Here is a 19,430-nt window from a genome sequence, read left to right as displayed (position 1 = left end):
TGAGGCGGGAAACTGCAAACTGCTAGGCAAAATGATTAAAAAATTGTAAGAATATTGTGATCCCTGCGCATATGTCCCATTTTCCTTTGGAAGAAACCAGATGCCAGAGGAGACAATTGATTGTTTTGTTACAGACTGTGGTGGAGTGTCCACCCACCCAAGACCTGAAGGGGTAAATTAGGCCAATTAACCTGAGACTGCACCTGGAGGAAACCTAGGGCATGTTAGGGCCTAATTGCAGAGGAAGCCCAGCTGGGGGAGGATCTGTAAAGAGAAGATGCAGGGGGAAGAGCAGGAAGTTGCAAAGACAGAGTAGGAAGCAAGCCAGGGCTGGGAGTGTAAAAGCCCAGAGCTGCTGGGTTGAGGGTCCCTGGACTGGAACCTGATGCTGAGGGTAGGCCTGGATTCCTTTACCAGCCACTGGGGGAGTGGCTCAGACCAAGTAGTGGGGAGGAGGCCGCCTGGGACAGTTTGCCTCTAAGGATTTGCGATACCCCAGAAGGTATCTGGGAGGAGAGTGCTGCAGCTCCAAGGAAGGGGTGTCCCACCAGGTGACAGAGCTCATTCCCCAGATGAACCACCAGGAGGCACCACTGAGCGGTGAGTAGCGCAGTCTCCCTCACACAGACTGATGCTATACAGCAGGGGTGGCCAAACAGTGGCTCACAAATGAGAGTTAAAGCCTGGCTCCTGGAGTCCCCCCCACCCCCATTCTTTGCCTACCAGACTAGGGGGAGGGCGGGTTTCTGCCCTGTGTGTGGGGGGTGGGGGCACTAGGGGGCTAGGGACTTCTGCCAGAGATGACTGGTGCCCGCTGTGGAGGGGATGACAATTTAAATCCCCCCTCCCCCCGCACAGCTTGAGTCATTAAGTTTGACCACCCCACGTTCTAGAGCTAAGTCATGTGAAGATGAGCAGTTAACAGACAAATGACAGCCTGAATTATCTGAGGTATAATTCAGTGGGTCTCAAACTTTGTACTGGTGACCCCTTTCACATGGCACGCCTCTGAGTGGGACCCCCTCTTACGAGTTATAACACTTCTTTTATATATTTTTATATATTTAACACCAGTAAAAATGCAGGAGGCAAAGTGGGTTTGGGGTGAAGGCTGACAGCTCGTGACCCTCAGTTTGAGAACCCCTGGTATAATTGATAGCCATGTCAATGCACATTTATTGTGAGACACGGCTTTGACAATGCAAAGAATAGTGCATATTTGTAGAGCTAGTGAAAACTGTGCTGCCCAAATGGTGCCTCAGGGCCCTTTTTAACCCACAGCCTCCCAAGGAACTGTCACAGGCAGCCTGACTTGCTGCAGCTGCCAATCACTGTAGGCCTTACATAGGGCTGGCTGGCTTTGTCTCCCAAGTGCCCACTTGTCCAGTGGGAATTATCCGCTGGGTTAAAACAGATGATTAAAGGGAGAAAGGCAAGTCTGGTCTGCATCTCCCTTGCACTCCAGTACAAACGTTGTTTTGGAAGTGAGTGATGCTCTTCTGTGGTTCCAGTTACTTCCAGAAAAATGTTTCTAATGGAGCTCAGTCCAAATTAGACTGTCAGACTCTTAGGGCAGGGTCTATCTCTTGCTATATATCTGTACAGTGCCTGGCACAGTGAGGCGAGAGTCTCATTCTGGGCCTTTAGGCACTAGTGCAATACAAAAAATGAATAGTTTTATTTATTTGCGGCTGCACATCCATACACTCTTGAGCACAAAGCTTGAATGGGAAAGGAAGAATTCATTGCCCATTCCAAGGTGCTTTGATACTAGATCTTGTTCTGTAGGGCTCTTCTTTTCTCCGTATCCTACTGAACATCAGTTCCCTGCTCAGCCCTGCAGTGTAATATTAAATGAGTTTTGTTATATCCTTGGGGCAGCCGGTGTAGGAAGCAATCACTTGAGGCCAGAGAGCAGACAGCTTACCAAAACCTCCATTTTATTTACAGACACAGAGAGCTCACCCAGCCGGTTGAAACCGGCTGAGCTATCCCTTAATAGTCTAACTCAGTTGCCATAGTAACAAAACCCATGACAACCAAATACACAACAAGTTTCTTCCCCTGGCTGGAACTCTGCAGGCTGTCAGGTCTGTGAAGGTGAGGATGCAGACCTCTCAGACTGGCTGGTGAGCAGCATTGATTTGAAAGCAGCACGTGGGACCTGGCTGCCATTGTGGCAGAGCCAAAAATGTAGCAATGTCAGAAAACGGGATTTCAGGCTTCCTCGCCCCTCGCAGCAAAGCTAGTGTTGCCTTCTGTAGGCAGAATGCACATGCAGTCAGTGATCAGGTTCTTGAGGACAAAAGACTTACCAGTCACTGAGGATTAAGGGGAATGTTCTCGCTGAATGAATGGAGCCCTCCAATAACTGTTTAGCATTGTGTTCACTTTGCACATGTCTTTTTCTAGCCCATAGTCCTGTAAATCAGAGACTCCTCTCTCTCTCCAGCGCTGCAGTGAGAATGTAACCATAATGAAAGCTTAACCTAGGATTCAGGAACGCGCTTAAGCACAGTCTTAGCTTTTTAGACAATCACTTAAGCCTCCTTCTTGAATAGGGATGCTTCTGTGAATCGGAACCTTAAAATGGGCTTATTTTTTATTAGAACCAGCCATCCCTTCCAAGGGGTTTCCCCTTCTATAAAGAAGCATGAATTCTGCCATGATTCTGAGAAATAGTCATGCTCCTTTGGTAGTGCCCCTCAGCTCATGAACCCTTTCTTCTCTTCCAGCCTTGTCTAGACCCACTTGACATGGTCTTTTTTTTATGGCTTATTTGACATTCAATTATTTTTTTTCTTTCTAGAGCAATGATACTTTGAACTTCTTTCAGCCAAAGATCTCCAAGTGATTTTCAGATATTCATTAAATAAGCTTCACATCACCCCAGAGGTAGGTGATAGTATCTCTTTTTAAAAAGGGGGGATGGAGGACTGGGGAAACCAAGGTAAATAACTTGCGGAAAGTCACTGAGCAAGTCAGTAAAAGAGCCAGGAACAGAGGCCTTAAATCCTGACTTCCCTTATGCTCCCGTAATCGCCAGCCCACAATGCCTTTCTGCAATGTAGTCATATGTGCACATGAAGCTTTGATTGTCCTCCCTTGGTCGCTCAGTTACAATATTTCATAATGCAGGATATGCATGGTGGACCACATTACCCAGAATCCCGACCAGGAGGCTGAGTATGACTGGTTTGAGAGAGCTGAAAGGGTTGGAGAGAGGGGGGTTGTTCGCAGCACATCTCATCTATCCTTACCAAAGAAAGCAAGAACACAGAAGGAAAAAAAACCCATATATTGCATTACGCCATTTCTTCCTTTCTTCTCTGCCTCTGCTTCAGCTCTGAGATGACTCACACATTGAGGAACTGTTCTGTGGTTTGGCACAGCCCACCAAACCACATTTTCAGCCCTTGGACTCAAATTAAAAAGCAGATCCAGATTCTAAAAGAGTGAAGTCTAGCAAACATGCGTACCGCCCATAGTGACTCGGTGCCATCAGCTTCTTCAGCTTGGAGTGGATCTGAAAGAACTGCACTTCTCACCTAATCTCGGCGGCAGCATCTCACCTGAACGGGGCTAAAGGGCAGTTCCCAAAGGTTAGAAACAGAAACACAGTAAGGATTTGATTGTATCGATTATAAACAGTCTAATGTTTTTTAAATGGCTTTTAAAAAAAAAAAAAGCCAGTCCTGTGAAATGTATCTGATTCTAACACCTTTGCTAATTCTCATGATTTGATTGCAAGTCCTGCAATATTTGAGGTTTTATTTAAAGTCCCAATTCCTGGAGACCAGTGTTTATGTGAGACTCTCAGCCAGCTTGCTTTCTTAAGCTTCAAGCCCACATGGTTGCAGAGGAAATCATGAAAATGTGACCCACGTACACCTTAAAGGCTAAAAATCCAGAAGGCAAATGAAAAGAATGCAACATTTATTTATTTGTAAATCTCATCAAATTATTTCTGAATATTTGTGGTTGGCCATAATGCTTTCAGACATGCTGATTTCCCGCAGCAGTGGCTGATTTGATTAGGCATGTTTGATTCCTGGTCTTTCTAACATCTTCGCTATTTACCCATGTATATTGTGAAGGAACAAAGGATGCTGCTCCAAAAATGTGAGGCATGTGACTTCTCTCTAGGGTTAGTAAGGCTGGTGTAGCACCCCAGCCTTTCACCTCTGGAGACTAGATGCAAATATTCCTTAGTGACAGGGTGACCATATTTCTCAAAGAGAGAACAGGACCCGCCGCAACCCTCTTCTCCCCCCGCCCCTGCCACCCCCTGTGAGGCTGTTTGCCCGTGGCTGAAATTCTGCACACCCCCCCACTCCCCTTTTGCTTGAAGCTGTTGCCTGTTGCTGGAACCCTGCGGGGGCCCCCTCAGGAGGCCGTTGCCCAGCACTGGAACTCTGCAGCCCCGCCCCACATACTGGAACGCTGCCTCCCGTCCCCAGCCCTGCCTCCCCTCCTGTGGGGGGCTGGCATCGCAAATGGGACCAATGCCGCCTTTTGAGAAAAAAAAGTCAGGACAGCTGGGACAGGGCTTAGAAAAGGGACTGTCCCAGCCCAAACAGGATGTGTGGTCACCCTACTTAGTGAGGTTGGTAATTTCATCTTTGTCCCTATTTGTGCACAACACTTTGGCATAAAGAAGCACCACTACTCATATCTGAAAGGGGCCTGAAACAGCTGCAGGTCAGAACTGAGGTGGAATAGCAGAGGGGTAGGGAAAGGTTGCATAGAACATGCATTCATTGTGCCTGGTTTTATCCAGCCCTATTAACCCCTTGCTTTCATTAGCGTCTACATTCCCTATAAAATTAGAAGCTAGACAAATAGGAGCGAGGATTTTTCATCTCTCTTCTGGAGATGCTACCGTATTGTGCTGCCACTGGTTCCCGTTCCAAGGCTACAGCTTTTTCTCCCCACCACAGTATTAATTTTTGAAGGGAAAACATGCAGACGTTCTGCAGTTTGCTAGGACACTCAGAGATCATGCCTCATAGAGCAGATGCTGCCCAACTCCGCCTCCCTCCAGGCAATCATGATCCCGCTTCCCCCAACCCACTGGGCAATAAACACATGGAGACACTGTGGATTGGATACCAGGAGCTCTGCTCAGTTTCTTCAGCAAGCTTAGCCCACGTTTGCTTCCTTCCATGGAACAATTGGGAGGATCCAGTTCTAGGTAATGATCCTGGGTTACTGCTGTAGGTACAGCCTATGCAAAGCTGCAGCAGCCACAGCACCTGGGCAACTCTAAGGCCTGTTTCCCCTGCTTTGCTCATCTCACTCCTCTTCAGAGCACGTGGGATATAGCAATGAAGGCTTCATTTACAATTAAAAACAAACAAGGGTCTGTGGGAATAGTAGCAGCTTCCCTTTCCCTGCAGCCTTCCGAGGGGAACTGGACAGGCTGGGAGTTAGCACTGTGATCAGGCACATCCTTGTCCAGCCACTCCCAGGCACTGCATTTCCAGCCGTAAAGGATCAGGAAGTTGGGGCAGGAGCAACATCACCCGTTGACCTTTAATTCTATGAAGACTGGAACTTGCAACCTGGCACTAGAGGATTTTTTTTTCTTTTCTTTCTTCAGCTTAAGATCCACCTGGTTGCTGACAGGGAATCAGTTCCTGGCCAGACTTTTTTTATTTTCTCAAGTAGATTAAAAGGATAAATGCCAATGCCGTGACAGAATCGCCAGCGAGCAGATTTGGAGCTGGGCTGCCAGGAGGGTTTTAGTGCAAAATGTTGTTGTTGTTCTTTCATTATGCTCTATGAGAACCTGATCTTTGCAAGCAAGCCCTGCAAGCCAAGGCCACAAGCTTTTTGAAATAAAAAAATCCAGTAGCATGACGCCAGCAATGTTATTGATGCTTCACACCACTGCGAATGAGGGTAGCATCAGGCCCCTGACTGTGTTTCACTGTAGCTCCTGCTATTGATTGATATAGTTTTATTGTGTCTTGTCCCATGGAGTTGCCGTCTCTGTGGTTGGAATGGAAGGGATTTTGGAGAGAAGACATTTTTAGCACGCTCTGGCTGGGTCTTTGGTGACTATGGCCTTGCTCTGTTAATTCCTAGATCTTTACAAATAAAGTGAAGTATCTTTATCTCCCTTTTAAATATGGGGAAAGTGAAGCACAGAGCGATTAAAGTGACTTGCCTGCAATCACACATGAGATCAGAGCCAGGAATCGAGCCCAGGTTTCCTTAATACCATGCCTGTTCCCTCGCTACTAGACCACAGCTTTACTACAGCTGTTAGAAGAGAAAATCTGAACTCCTTTGTTTAGGAACCTGCCTCTTTTCTTTCCAGTTGGACACAAAGTGGGAGGATGGTTCTGAGGAGACTGCTTGTTTCCATCAAGGGACTCACTGGAAATCCTGGCGGAAGGAGTTCTCTGTGCTCAAGCAATCCGTTGCCACTCTCTCTCTGTGTCACGCTCACCTGACCCCTGTGTAGCTTCATAAAGAAAAGAATCTGCTTCTGGCCCCATGCAGCTCTGCAGGGAAAGTCTTCCCTCTGTGTTAGATGATCTCTGACAGGTTACCATGGTTCAGAGGAACAAAGTCAGACTTGTCTACCCAAACTCTTCATAAATGTCAACCTGTCTGAAAGTTCTTAGCCAAAATATCTATTACCAGCAGGCTATTGACCTGACTCAAATGGAAACCTGCTGGCAGGGCCGGCTCCACCTTTTTTGCCACCTCAAGCGGCAAAAAAAAAAGAAAAAGACTGAATTGCTGCTGAAGAGGAAGACAGGGAGTGAAGGACCCGCTGCCGAAGACTGAAGCGGACTGATTGAGCTGCCGCCGAAGTGCCGCCGCTGCCAACCAGGACGTGTCACCCAAACAACGGACAGACTGCTGCCCCTTTCTATTGGCCGCCCCAGGCACCTGCTTCCTTCGCTGGTGCCTGGAGCCAGCCCTGCCTGCTGGTGAGGAAACAAAGAAGGCAGGGTTCCAATTTATGGGGCAAATATATCACAGGAATAACTCTAAAGACTTCATAACCACACTGTGGTGTATTGAGGACTGTGCTGGAATTGCAAGCTATCACTTTGAGAGAGTGGGGGCAGAAGTGAGGAGGGAGTTCCTGGTCCTGCTTGCAGGCAAGAGGGCTCTGTAGGGAAGCATGCGATCAAGGTCAGCTCTTCAAAGAACCAGCCTACAGTAAGGTGGATTGAGTTGTGCACCTCTGCCTTAGGGAGCAGCCTGCTTTGTCTCTCTCTGGGAGTTCTCGTGTTAGGGTTCTGAATTCTAAGACTGAGTCTTGTTACATTGCAATCTTCCAACAAGATTTTTTTTAAATGTTTTTTTTAATCTAACTTCTCTGTGTGTATGTCACGAACTTCTCACTCATGCTTAATAGACTTCCAAACCAACCCAGCCTTTTGGACTAAACTCTTTCTATGTCACACTGGGATTAACTGCCCCCTGTTGCATCTGGCCTGTTCTCTCCTGGGAAGGAAAAATTACAAGTCTCAGCCATATTCTTACCTCACTTACACCCATGTAAATCCAGAGTACATCCATTAGCTTTTGTGAAGTTACTCTGGATTGACACTAGTCTAGATGTGGGCAAAATTTGGCCCTTGCTTTAATTTCATAGGTTTGTAGATTAAGGCCAGATGAGACCATTATCATCATCTAGTCTGACCTTCTGTATAACACAGGCCAAAGAACCTTGCCCAGTAATTTCTGCATTAAGACCATAACTTCTGTTTGACCTTTAGCATATCATTTAGAAAGATCTCCAGTCTTGATTTAAGGACTGCAAATGATGGAGGAGTCACCATGTGATTCAAGGACTTCAGTAACTCAGACAGAGGTTATGGGCGTAATACAGGCGCGGGTGGGCAAGGTTCTGTGGCCTGTAATGTGGAGGAGGTCAGACTAGATGATCATGATAGACTCAGACCCTAATGTTGGAAGAGACCATGTCCCTAGGTAAGTTGTTGTTATAGTTAATTACACTCACTGTTAAAAATGTACATGTTATTTCTAGTTTGAATGTATCTATCTTCAGCTTCCCAGCACTGGATCTCTTTATGCCTTTTTTCTGCTAGATTAAAGAGCTATCCTGTGTTTGGATGGGGATTTTTAAATTCTTTTTTTTTTCAATATCTTTATCACTGATCTGGAAGAGCATTGGATTGAGAACAATCCCTGCAGGTCATCACTCAAAATACCCCTATTTAGATGGTGATTCCTTATTTACAATTACTTTTTACATTTTATCAGTTAACTAGTTTTTCATCCATTTTAATATGTTATGCATTGACTTCGGATAGTGCTTTTTGTTTTTTTTTCAGAACAGCACAAGGGTCAGAATGGCACTCAGTCAAGTGCCTGACAGAAGTCTATGTATATTGTATCAACACAGTTACCTTTATCAACAAAACTTGTCATCTCATCACAAAACAATATCTCGTTTGTTTGGCAAGACCTATTTTTGGTAACACCATGCTGGTTGGCTTTAATTGTGCTACTGTCTTTTAATTCTTTACTGATTGCACCCCAAGACAGCTAATTAGTCTTTGTGACTAAAACTAAAAAGATGCTAACTATTATGTACAAATAAAAATTTGGCATGTGTTTGCCAAAAGTGGGTGCAATGAACTGGTGAAAAACGGATTGCAGTCTGGGCAGAAAATATTTGCAACCAAAAAGTGAAGTAAATTGAAGCTGTGTCAAATGAAAAAGAAATCTACAATTTAAAAAAGTCCTCATCCAAACAGTATGTGCCAGCCTACTGCACATCCACTGCACGACTGTTGTGTGATTTGCCAATAACGTCTTTGTCTTTGAAGTAACCCAAATGCGTGCAAGACTCGGAATGCAGAAGTGGGCTGGGACAGATGCCTTAGGAAATGATTAGGAGAAAGTATTACCTTGAATAAACGACAGTATTCTGGTTCTTTCCTTTGATTGGAGTAGCACTGGGAATACGAAATGCACTGATGCTCGTTTATTGAAATGAACCAACTTCTGCCGTAAATCTGCACAGGTGATGGACATTGTGCTGTAATTGTCGAATACCAGGGCCGCCCAGGGGGGTGGGCAAGTGGGGCAATTTGCCCCGGGCCCCGCAGGGGCCCCGCGAGCCCTGGCCCGGTGGCGGTCCGGGTCTTCGGCAGCATTTTGGCGGCGGGGGGCCCTTCAGTCACTCCGGGTCTTCGGCAGCATTTTGGCGGCGGGGGGCCCTTCAGTCACTCCGGGTCTTCGGCGGCATTTCGGCGGCAGGGGGCCCTTCAGTGCTGCAAGATGCAGAGCGACTGAAGGGCCCCCCGCCCGCCGAAATGCCGCCGAAGACCCAGCCTGCTGCTGGGTGAGTACGAGCGCCGCAGCTCCCCCACTTTGCCCCAGGCCCCCTGAATCCTCTGGGCGGCCCTGTCGAATACATGGTGCCTGGAGGGGGCAAACTATACGGCTTTGAGCCCTGGGTATTCTGTCTCTCAGTCTAATTTAATCCAGGGTTTTGTACTGGCACCCATCACTGTACTACTGAAATCCTCTCGGGTTGATAGTTTGGGATAGTAAGGTCCCATGTGGACTTTCTGCAAGTCTTTGGCTCTTCTCGCTTTCCAGGCTCTGGGAAGTTCTGGTGGAGCTCTGGCTGGGTAGAAGGCAGTTGTAGTCCAGGTCAGTCTGGTTACGGCAGAAGAATTGATGGAGTGGGAAATAGTTGTAGTTAACTGTAGACCTCCGGGGTTTTGCAGAGGGCTGACAGTATGCTTCCCATGATGATGAAGGGCTGGAAAGGACTCGTTGTCGGTGTCTGACTGGCTGAGTTCCTGTTGAAATGATTATTTTAGTACTGCTGGGGCCTCGTTGTATTTACTGGATGGGTAACAATGTGTTTGGGCACCTAGAGCCTGGGCTAGGTGTCTTTTTATTTCTCTTTAAAATCCTATAAATAATCACAAAAGGGCTCCAGTGTCAATCTCCACTCAAGGCTGGAACAGTAAATGCGACAGGCACTTCTGACTGGCCTGGACGCTCCGGCTAATGTTGTTACAGTCTGTACACACTGATTTCTCAAGTTCTTTGCTTCAGGTTTCTTTTCTGTCTGCAGCAGCTGTCAACATTTTATCCCCTTCTTATATTGTGAATTGTCCATTGCTTTTAATAGCAATGGAGCTGAACCCTGGCTCCCAATACCCCCTCCCCCAAAAGGTGAGGTGGAGCTGAACTTTGCCCCTTCCTCTGTTTGTTGTTAATTAAGTTGGGGGCCTCCAGGAGCTGCTGCAATTGGGGATCAGGGCACCATTGTGCTATGCGCTCTGCAAACATGTAGGAAACAGACAGCACCTGCCCCAAAGAGCTTACAGTCCTGGGTAAAGATTAGAAACCACTGTGCCTGGGCTAGGTTGAACCAGAACAGCCCTGAACATGGGTACGGTTCAGATCGGAACTTTGCCGCTTGGGCCAAGCTGTCTTATCAAGACGTGCTGCATTAGAAAGAGTTTGTGCAGCTCCCATAGTGCCTGACGGGGATGGGAGTGGGGATTGGGGGGTGGGGCCTTTTCTGAACGAGATGACGATGATTAATTACTATTATTGCACAATGAGGGATTATGACAGGATTTGCCGCTAAATACTACAGCACTTAGCACTTCCACACCACAGCACTTTGCATGTTCAAAGTGTTGTACAAACATTAACTAAATTACCAATATGAAGGGATTATTAAGCAGCGTCTGACCTTGCATTTCTCAGGGAAGGGCGGAGAACGTTTAGAAGCTTAGCCCTACACACTGCAGTTTAATTAGCTTCCAAGATTGTGTCGCATGGCGCCAGGAATTTGGTGTGTGTTTTTGTTTGGTTTTTAAAGGTGGAAGAATTTAGTAGTTATGTCAATAAAATGAAAAGCGCTGGCTTAGTGAGGGCAGGTGCCGTGCAAGTTTCTTCTGTTCAGCTCTGCCATGCATGGGCTTGATGTGGGAATTACTGGGTGAGGTTCCTTGGCCTCTGCTAAGCAGGAGGTCAGACTAAAGGATCATGGGGTCCCTTCTGGCCTTGCCCTACGTGAATCTAGGAGTGTTCCTCAATCCTGATCTGCCACACACCCCGCTCATTTCAGGCCCCTGCCTTGGAGAAACTCCCAACATGCTGCACTAGAACAAATTATCTTTAGCGATCAATGGGTTGGGCACGAATTCCCTGCACCACCACCTCTGGGCACTCCGGGAACAGCCTGTTCCACAGCACGGGGTGCATTCGTTTTGATAGATTATAATATTTTAGCGCTGTTCATTTTGTCCTATGTTGCATGGCTCATTTGGCTGCTCTTTTGACAAAATGTCTTGGCAGTCTTTTTTTTTTTCCAACACCCTGACTGGGAGGGTAATTAACCATTGGAACAATTCACCAGGGGTCACTGGTGGATTCTTTATCACTGGTAATTTTAAATCAAGGTTGGATTTATTTATTTTATTTTATTTTTGTTAAAAGAACTGCCCTAGTTCAAAAGGAATTATTTGGGGGCAGTTCTCTGGCCTGTGTGATACAGGAGGTCTGGCTAGATCACCACAATGGTCCCTTCTGGCCTTGGAATCTATGAATCTATGTAGCTCTGAATTGTGAGTCATCTTCCTGGATCCTTTGCTTACATATCCCTTAATAGCCTAGGGAAGAGCAACTTTAAAGGCCTCTATAAAATAACAATCTATGCAGTCACTGGGCAAATCCTCAAGGTAGTCTGTGGCTGCTTAAGGCTTAAGTGCAAGTGAAAACATATTTCTGCTGCTTAAGTGGACCAGGCAATGAATGCTTCATGCCCCAGAGTAGGCCTCTGTGGTAGCTCTCCATAATGCTACACAGTGGTGCAGGAGTGGATATGCTGGGTATTTGGCCATTGGCTGTGCTAATATGATGTTTGCTCTAATCTCTGAAGCAGTCATAGAAGCTCCCAATCTTCTGGACGAGCTCTTCACATCAGCTTTCTGTGACAGAGGAGAAGGTCTATTCTGATGAGTCAGAAGGATTTTGCAACAATGGGAGCTGCACAGGTAATTTATGGATATGGCTGTCCAACATCTTGACAGATGAAAGGAGGCGCAACAAAGTCAGTCCAGCAGTGGTGCTTAGCAGTGGTATGGGAAAAGAGCCAGATGCACGAGCAGCAGACCTTCCTACAGTGGCTACAGGTCCACTCACCAGAAGAAGTTGATGCATACACAGCTTCCTGGCTCAGCTGCAGGCCTCATTCTGGGATCTGGTGGCTCTCTGCGATGTTTGCACCAGTCTTAACCCTCTTCTCCAAATTTGGACACTTTTGGGCAGGATTTTCCCAGTTGTTAGTGGGAATGATGAATTTATGGCTCATGGCCAGATACACATGTTTATGTAGAAATTTCTTCCTGCAGCCCTTCTGGTCTTCAGAGCATTTAACTTATTGATATTTTGGATGGAAGAGAGACTTGCTTATCTATAGTGTGGAGTAGTTATGGAGTTCATGGTTCTCCACAGTTACCAGAGAGGACCAGGATTTGTTGTACCAGGGAGCTTTATAAGTAAGTGTAGGAACTTCCTGGTTAGGGAATTATCTATTTGCTGCTTAAAGCATGGCTCTTTACATCTATGTCCTCACACTACATGGTGTCAGCAGTGAGGGAATCCCTCTCTCTAAAGAAGGAGTAACGGGGGTGGGGGGCGGAAAGAGACCTCCTCCCCACCCCCAGCTGCTGGAGTGGTAAGAGAATGGGAAAACAGGGTAGAGACCTGTGAAAGCTGCAGCAGGAAGGAGGAAGATCCCTGTCTCAGGGCAGGAATAGAGCCCATAGCACAAATGGCTCTGTTAGAGGAATTTGATTTTGGCAACTCAGGCAGTTGGCCTTGCTGGATCCATAGATTTGCATGATTCTTGGTTTAATAGAGAAAGCAGAAGAATACTAGGTAAATGGCCTGATATTTGCCATGGGTGATGCTGCTGTTGCTGATATCCTATGTGCCCTACCCTTCACTAATGAGGAAGAAAGAATACTTCAAAGTGAAAAAGGCTTTTGATGGAATACGGAATGTTGAAAGAAGCGCTAATAAGCGACAAGATGGTTGCTGGTAACTGAGACACCAGTTTATCCTCACAGCTTCAATTAGACCCAGATCTCACACCAGCCAAAGCTATAGCAGAAGTTAGAATGCAAGAAATCAGCAACGTGACTTACCTGCGAACAGCACAGGGGAGACCGCATCAGACAATAGTGACGCAGTAAAGAGAAAAGACACAAACGTGAAAGCAGTCAGACAATACTATTTACAAGATAAGAACAGTGCACAATTAGAGAGTGGGAGACCAAAGAACCTTGAAAGAAGGGAAGCTTCGAAAATAAGGTAAGACACCAACCCACCGCAGGTAGCAATGTCCAGCGAAGGAAGCAGAATGTAGGAGATGTCACAAAATGGGACATTTTGCACTAGCATGCTGGTCACCAAAACCAGTGGAAACAATCCAAGAGGGGATGTTATCAGATGACAAGAAGTCCACAGTACTAGAGATTATAGCCTCAATAGAACAGTTAACACCTTGGTATACAAGTATGAATCTAAAGGGTCAATACCTTACATTTAAATTTGAAACTGAGGTAGCAGTAACTGTAGTTCCAAAAAAGATCACACGTGGGGCTAGTAACACTACACTGGATGTTTGCGGCCAGTTCCTTGGGAAATTGGAGACAGGATGGAAAGTTCTTCAACACATAATATATGTAACCCAAGGACTGACAACTCCCCTACTAGGCTTGGCAGCGATACGAGGACTACACCTAGAAGAGGAACTGGAATGCATTAATGGCGAAATGTAAACTGTATAGGAGATGTAGCCGCACGTCTTCACAGGGCTAGGAAAGCTGTCAGGGGAGTACAAAATAAAACTGGTGTCCTCAGAGACTTTCTTTGCTCTTACATCCCCATGCCACATCCCCATACCCTTGCTAAGGAAGGTCAAAGAAGTATTAAAGAGAGAAGTTATGAGGTTATTTCCCAGATAGAAGAACCCTCTGACTGGTATGGGGGGATGGTTGTGGTACCAAAACCCAGTGGCAAATTTTGGATTTGTGTGGACTTTACACAACTAAATAAAAGCATGTGCAGAGAAAGACACATGCTTCCTGCAGTTGACCAAACATTTCCAGTTATCAGAAGCCAAAGTCTTTTCAAAATTAGATACTACAGCAGGCTTCTGGCAAGTCCCCCTCAGTAAAGAATCGATACTATTGACTACATTAATCACCCCGTTTGGAAGGTGATGTTTCAATTGTCTCCCATTTAGCATATCTTCAGCACCAGAACACTTTTAAAAGAGAATCTCTCAGATCATGGCAGGTTTGCCTGGCATCCTTTGCCATGCAGATTATGTGTCGGTATGTGGTAGAGATAGAAGTGAACATGATGAGACTACATGCAGTTTTGAGATGCTTATAACAAGCCAGTCTCACTCCAAATGAGAAATATAAGTTTGTGAAGAAGCAGATAAAATTTGTAGCAAACGGGGAATTCAATTGGATTCAGAGAAACTGAAGGCATTACTTGTTACTTGAACCCAAAGATGTTTCTGCCGTAAGAAGATTTCTGGACATGACAAAATTCTTAACTAATTTAGCTCAACCAACAAAATGCTTAAGGGATCTTCGTAATGGTCACAATATGTGGATCTGGGGAGCACACAACAAAATACCTTTAATCAAATAAAAACTATTGACATCTCTTCCTGCTTTGGCACAATATTTGGTAACTATCCAACAGCAATAGCAGTAGATGCATCATCATCATGGCTTAGGAGCAGGGCTCTCACAAAAACAACCAGAAGGAGACCGGAGACCTGTAGCATTCATATCAAGAAGCCTCACAAAAACCAAGCAGCAGTATGCTTAAGTGGAAAAAGAAGCTCTAGCAGGCACTTGGCACTGTGAACAGCTCAGTGCATATCTCTTTGACTTGAATTTTAACCTATAAACAGACTCTTAGAGGCATGATTGAGTTCAAAATGACTGGATGACCTTCCACCTAGGATTCAAAGATTTTGACTATGGTTAATGCAATTTTCTTTCAATATTGAACATATACTGGAGAAAATACTCACAGAAACTACACTCTATCTGAAGCCCCAGTTGAGCAGCTACCAACAGAAGAAGAAAAAGATTTAGAGAAATATGTCAGTCTACATTGACCTTGTTCTGGCAGCAGTTGCAGAACCTGCCAGCAAATTAGAGGTGAACAACAAAAGGATGAGACTTGCCAGAAACTGACTCAACTGTGCCAAAGGGGGTGGGGTTGAGTCAGCTTCCAACAGGCCTATTGCATATTGGCAGGACTGAAGTGACCTTCACATGGCTGAAGGACGGCACATTCCTATACCAAAGGTACTTTAGAGAGAGATGCTGTACAAAATCCATGAGCAACACCAAGGTATAAACAAGTGTTGTGCACGAGCACAATAATCCATATGCCCGCCTGGCCTGAGTAGGCAAATTCAGAATGTCGTGGACCGCCAGATATGTAACGAGGTGGGGGGGAAACAATCGTCAGAACCATTACTCTCTACAAAGCTACCTGACAGACCTTGGCAGTGGGTAGCCACAGATTTGCTTTTACTGGAAAGGACACACTTACATTAGTGTAGTTAATTACTTCTCCAGATATACTGACTTGGCTATACTTACACAGACTTCATCGGCACAGGTCATCCAGAAACTAAAGTCAATATCTGCAAGACATGGAGTTCCTGGAGTTCTTATATCTCATAATGGGCCTCATTTTACCTTGGAAACATTCTTAGCATTTGTGCAGGACTTTAATTTTGACCTTTTTACTAGTAGTCCACATTATCTCCAGAGCAACGGGGAGATGAAGAGAGCAGTGCAGACTTTAAAAAAGCTTCAGCAAAAATAGTGAACCTATATAAAGCACTCTTGGCATATCGATCAACACCTCTTGCATCTGGACTACCTCCAGCAGAACTTCTGGTGGGAAGATGACTAAGGATGCCTTTCCCTGTGGAACCCATACAGCTTAAACCTAAGTGGCCTGACCTGAGGCAATTTTGAAAATGAGATGCTGAAATACAAATCTGGCAGCAACACAACTTCAGTGTTTGGCACAAAACAAAAGTACTCCCTGAAATGAGATCAGGGAACAAAGTTTTGACTCAAAAACTCCGACACTTAGAACTGCTCGTAACTGCAGAAACTACCAGCTCTTGCCTCGTGGAGACTCATACGGGACTTCTCTGGAGGAATCGGATTAATCGATCAATATTTCCCAAGGCAACAAAAATTGGTTCTCAGACCTGCAGGCACTCTGTCAGGAATTGAGCCCCTCCATGAGGAACTCCATCTGGAAACTCAACAGAAGTGAACAGGGTTGTGAAGACTAATCAGACCCCCTCAAAGAATTGATCTTTAGAATACTGCTCAGGATTATTTACATGCAATTGATAAGGGGACATAGCAGTGTAAATAGTTTTCAGGAATTTGAAATTTATTCTGAATTGGGGTGGGTGTGTGTGTGTGTGTGTGTGTGTGTGTGTATGTATGTGTGTATACACACACACACACACACACACACACACACACACACACACAGTCTTTAATTTTTAATCCTTTATAGAAATGTGGAGTTTGTAGTCCTCCAGAGAGGACCAGGATGCGTTGCAGCATGGAACTTAATAAACTTAGGACATTTTTCTGGTTAGGGAGTTCTCTAGTTGCTACTTATATCTATGACCTCACAGTGCATATAGTTCTTTATTTCTAACTCTATGGGCAAGCAACCTGGAAAGCTTCTCCCATCACATCTCCCTTGCTCTGAATATTTAAGGCTAACTCATCCAGCCCTTATTCCGGGCCAGATCTTGGAAAAGAGGCCTGTGTTGGGCCAGGAAACTTCCAGAGTTTGGATTCATGAAGTTTCCTCTGAGTCATCTATACAGGGATCAAGGTTCAATCTACAGAGAGCGAGAGGCAGGGGATGAGGGCTCAGAAGTCCTTTGTGGAGATAGCTAGAGAATAGACTAAGGAAGAAGAGGCAAAACTTACCCGAGTTTACTCAAAACTCTCCTTCAGAGGAGGAGGAGGCACATCACAGATGGGGACTCCACACCATCTAGTGCTGACACGTCCACCTCCATTCCCTCCCCACACGACCATGCCCCCTCTAAAATCGGGCAGTCCTTAATCAATGAACAGGCTTCCATGGAGTCAAACAGCATGTTGCCTTGTTAGCGCAACCTCTCCTTTTACACCAATGTACCCCATTTGTGTGGTTTCCCACACTTTTCCCATGGCCAATTGCCTGCTTTGAGGAGGCTTGTTCTGCTCCTCAGTCCTTCTCTTCAGAAGCAGTTTTTTGCCTGAGTAAGAATTTACGGACTCTAGGATTCTGGCCAGGGAATGTACTTGTCTAACTTCCGTGGCTTTTGTTATTGTTTGCTAAATGTATTATGTTAGTTACCTTGGACTGCACTGATGGTGAAATTTAGCCCTGTGCAGAGAGCCTGCATGAGGCCTGTGTGTCACTAGCTAGGCCAAGATCTTCAAAGGAATTTAGGTGCCTGAATCCCATTGGTTTCAATGGGAGTTAGTTACCTTTTGACGATCTGGGTCTATTGCCCATGCTACATGGTGTATACTCATTTTGCTGGCCCTGTGCACATGGGTGAATTTCAGCCCAATAAATCACAGGTTAAGAAGATACCTTTATCCAAACTGCATGAGTCTGTAGATTATATTTCTTGATGTTAGGCATCTTCAGCTAAAGAAATAAAAGCAAAAAATTGTTAAACTTTCCTAATAAATTATCATTTAAAAACAGCCAGAATTCATCACGGATGGGCTTTAATAGCAATTCTGAGTATTATTTTTCTCATGCAGTAAATGATGCAGTTAAGTGCCTGTCATGTTACTCATCAGACTTAATATTGTCAGGTTCATGAGAATTTTTCCTAGGGGGGATTTATCTTAAAATGAACCCTAAGGATCAACTGAACTTGGCAGGTAAACAAAGGAATTAATTGCCCACTAATGAACCTAATTGCTCTCATGAGAATGCAAAAAGCCACAGCTCCTGTCAGAATATTCGATGCTGCTACCTGCCCCAGAAAGCGCTGAGAAGTTATGCTAGCCTTTCAGGAAAAGGCTTGTGTAACCGTGCCTTCTTGGGTCACAACTGAGGATGCCAAATTTAGGACAAACTGATGAGAAATAGGGCAAACACAACCCCAAACTGGAGGTTATTCTTCCATAAGATATACCAAGCCAGCTACAAAAGTAAACTTCTGTTTCACCACATTGGCTAACAAGAAGTCATAAAGCAGTTTCCTCGGGCATTCCAGTTCTTATGTCACCACCAAAAACACTGGATTCAGAGATGAGTGGTTCTTTACAACCGCTCTCATCAAATAAAAGGTTCTTCTGATCCCAAAGGACCAGCCACACACAGGGGCGGCTCCAGGCACCAGCGCTCCAAGTGCGTGCCTGGGGCGGCAAGCCGTGGGGGGCGCTCTGCCGGTCGCCGCGAGGGAGGTCCGCCGAAGCCGCGGGACCAGCGGACCCTCCATGCTTGGGGCAGCAAAATGTCTAGAGCCGCCCCTGGCCACACACCCAGGTCAATATATAACCGATCTTACCCAAAAATCACTCTGATGCCAATCCTTTAGTATTTAAAATCTAAAGATTTATTCATAGAAAGAAAGACAGAAAAGTGAGAGTTAAATTGGTTAAAGGAACCAAATACATACAATAAATGCAAAGTCCTTGGTTCAGGCTTGTAGCAGTGATGGAATAAACTACTGGCTTGAATCAAGTCTCTGGCTGCTTCCAAATCATTGAAGGACCTCAATCCAGTTAGAATGATCCCATTAGTATACTCCATAGTCCAGAGGTTTGGGCAGGAAAAAGGCAAAATGGAGGGGTTTCCATGTGGAGGGAACCCCATTGTTCTTACTGTGGAACAATACAGTAACAAGATGGTGGTTGGAGTCAGGTGGGCAAGTCACGTGTCCATGCATTTTGCCTACTCACAGGAGGAAATTCCATTAAGTGTAATAAGCATCTCCCATGGTTCATTGTCAGTTAAATGTTCTTTTGAGGGGCCACTCAATTTGAATAGTCCCTCCAAGATGTGCTGGCTAGCTACTTTGTGGGCGGTACCTCAGGAGCAAACATTTGAAGTCCACGTATAGAACCAATACTCATAACTTCAAATACAAAAATGATACATGATAGCAAATGATGGCAAAATCATAACCAGCAAATCATAACCTTTTCATAGACACCTCACCTGAGAACCTTTGTACAAGATTTGTTGCACAGATATAACAATGGTTGCAACAATGATCTATATGGTCATATTTTAATCAGACAACGTCATGGCTTGGTAGAATCCCATAAATTAATTTCATTCGGTTTGAACGCAGTGCCTTT

The 19,430-nt window shown here is 45.3% G+C and overlaps 1 long non-coding RNA gene across 1 annotated transcript in view; it reads left to right on the top strand.

Moving 5' to 3' along the window:
- The first annotated feature begins 2,069 nt into the window (after positions 1-2,069).
- The window catches only part of LOC123351135, a 104,199-nt gene continuing 86,838 nt past the window's right edge, over positions 2,070-19,430 (top strand). Inside the window, exons 1-3 of the long non-coding RNA XR_006573930.1 lie at positions 2,070-2,129; positions 2,810-2,895; positions 3,345-3,602. This is a non-coding gene — a long non-coding RNA (uncharacterized LOC123351135). The remainder of the gene's footprint in view (positions 2,130-2,809; positions 2,896-3,344; positions 3,603-19,430) is intronic.

This window comes from Mauremys mutica, chromosome 16 (genome assembly GCF_020497125.1).
Source record: "Mauremys mutica isolate MM-2020 ecotype Southern chromosome 16, ASM2049712v1, whole genome shotgun sequence".
Taxonomy (NCBI): domain Eukaryota; kingdom Metazoa; phylum Chordata; order Testudines; family Geoemydidae; genus Mauremys; species Mauremys mutica.
This window is presented reverse-complemented; position numbering and strand designations above follow the sequence as displayed.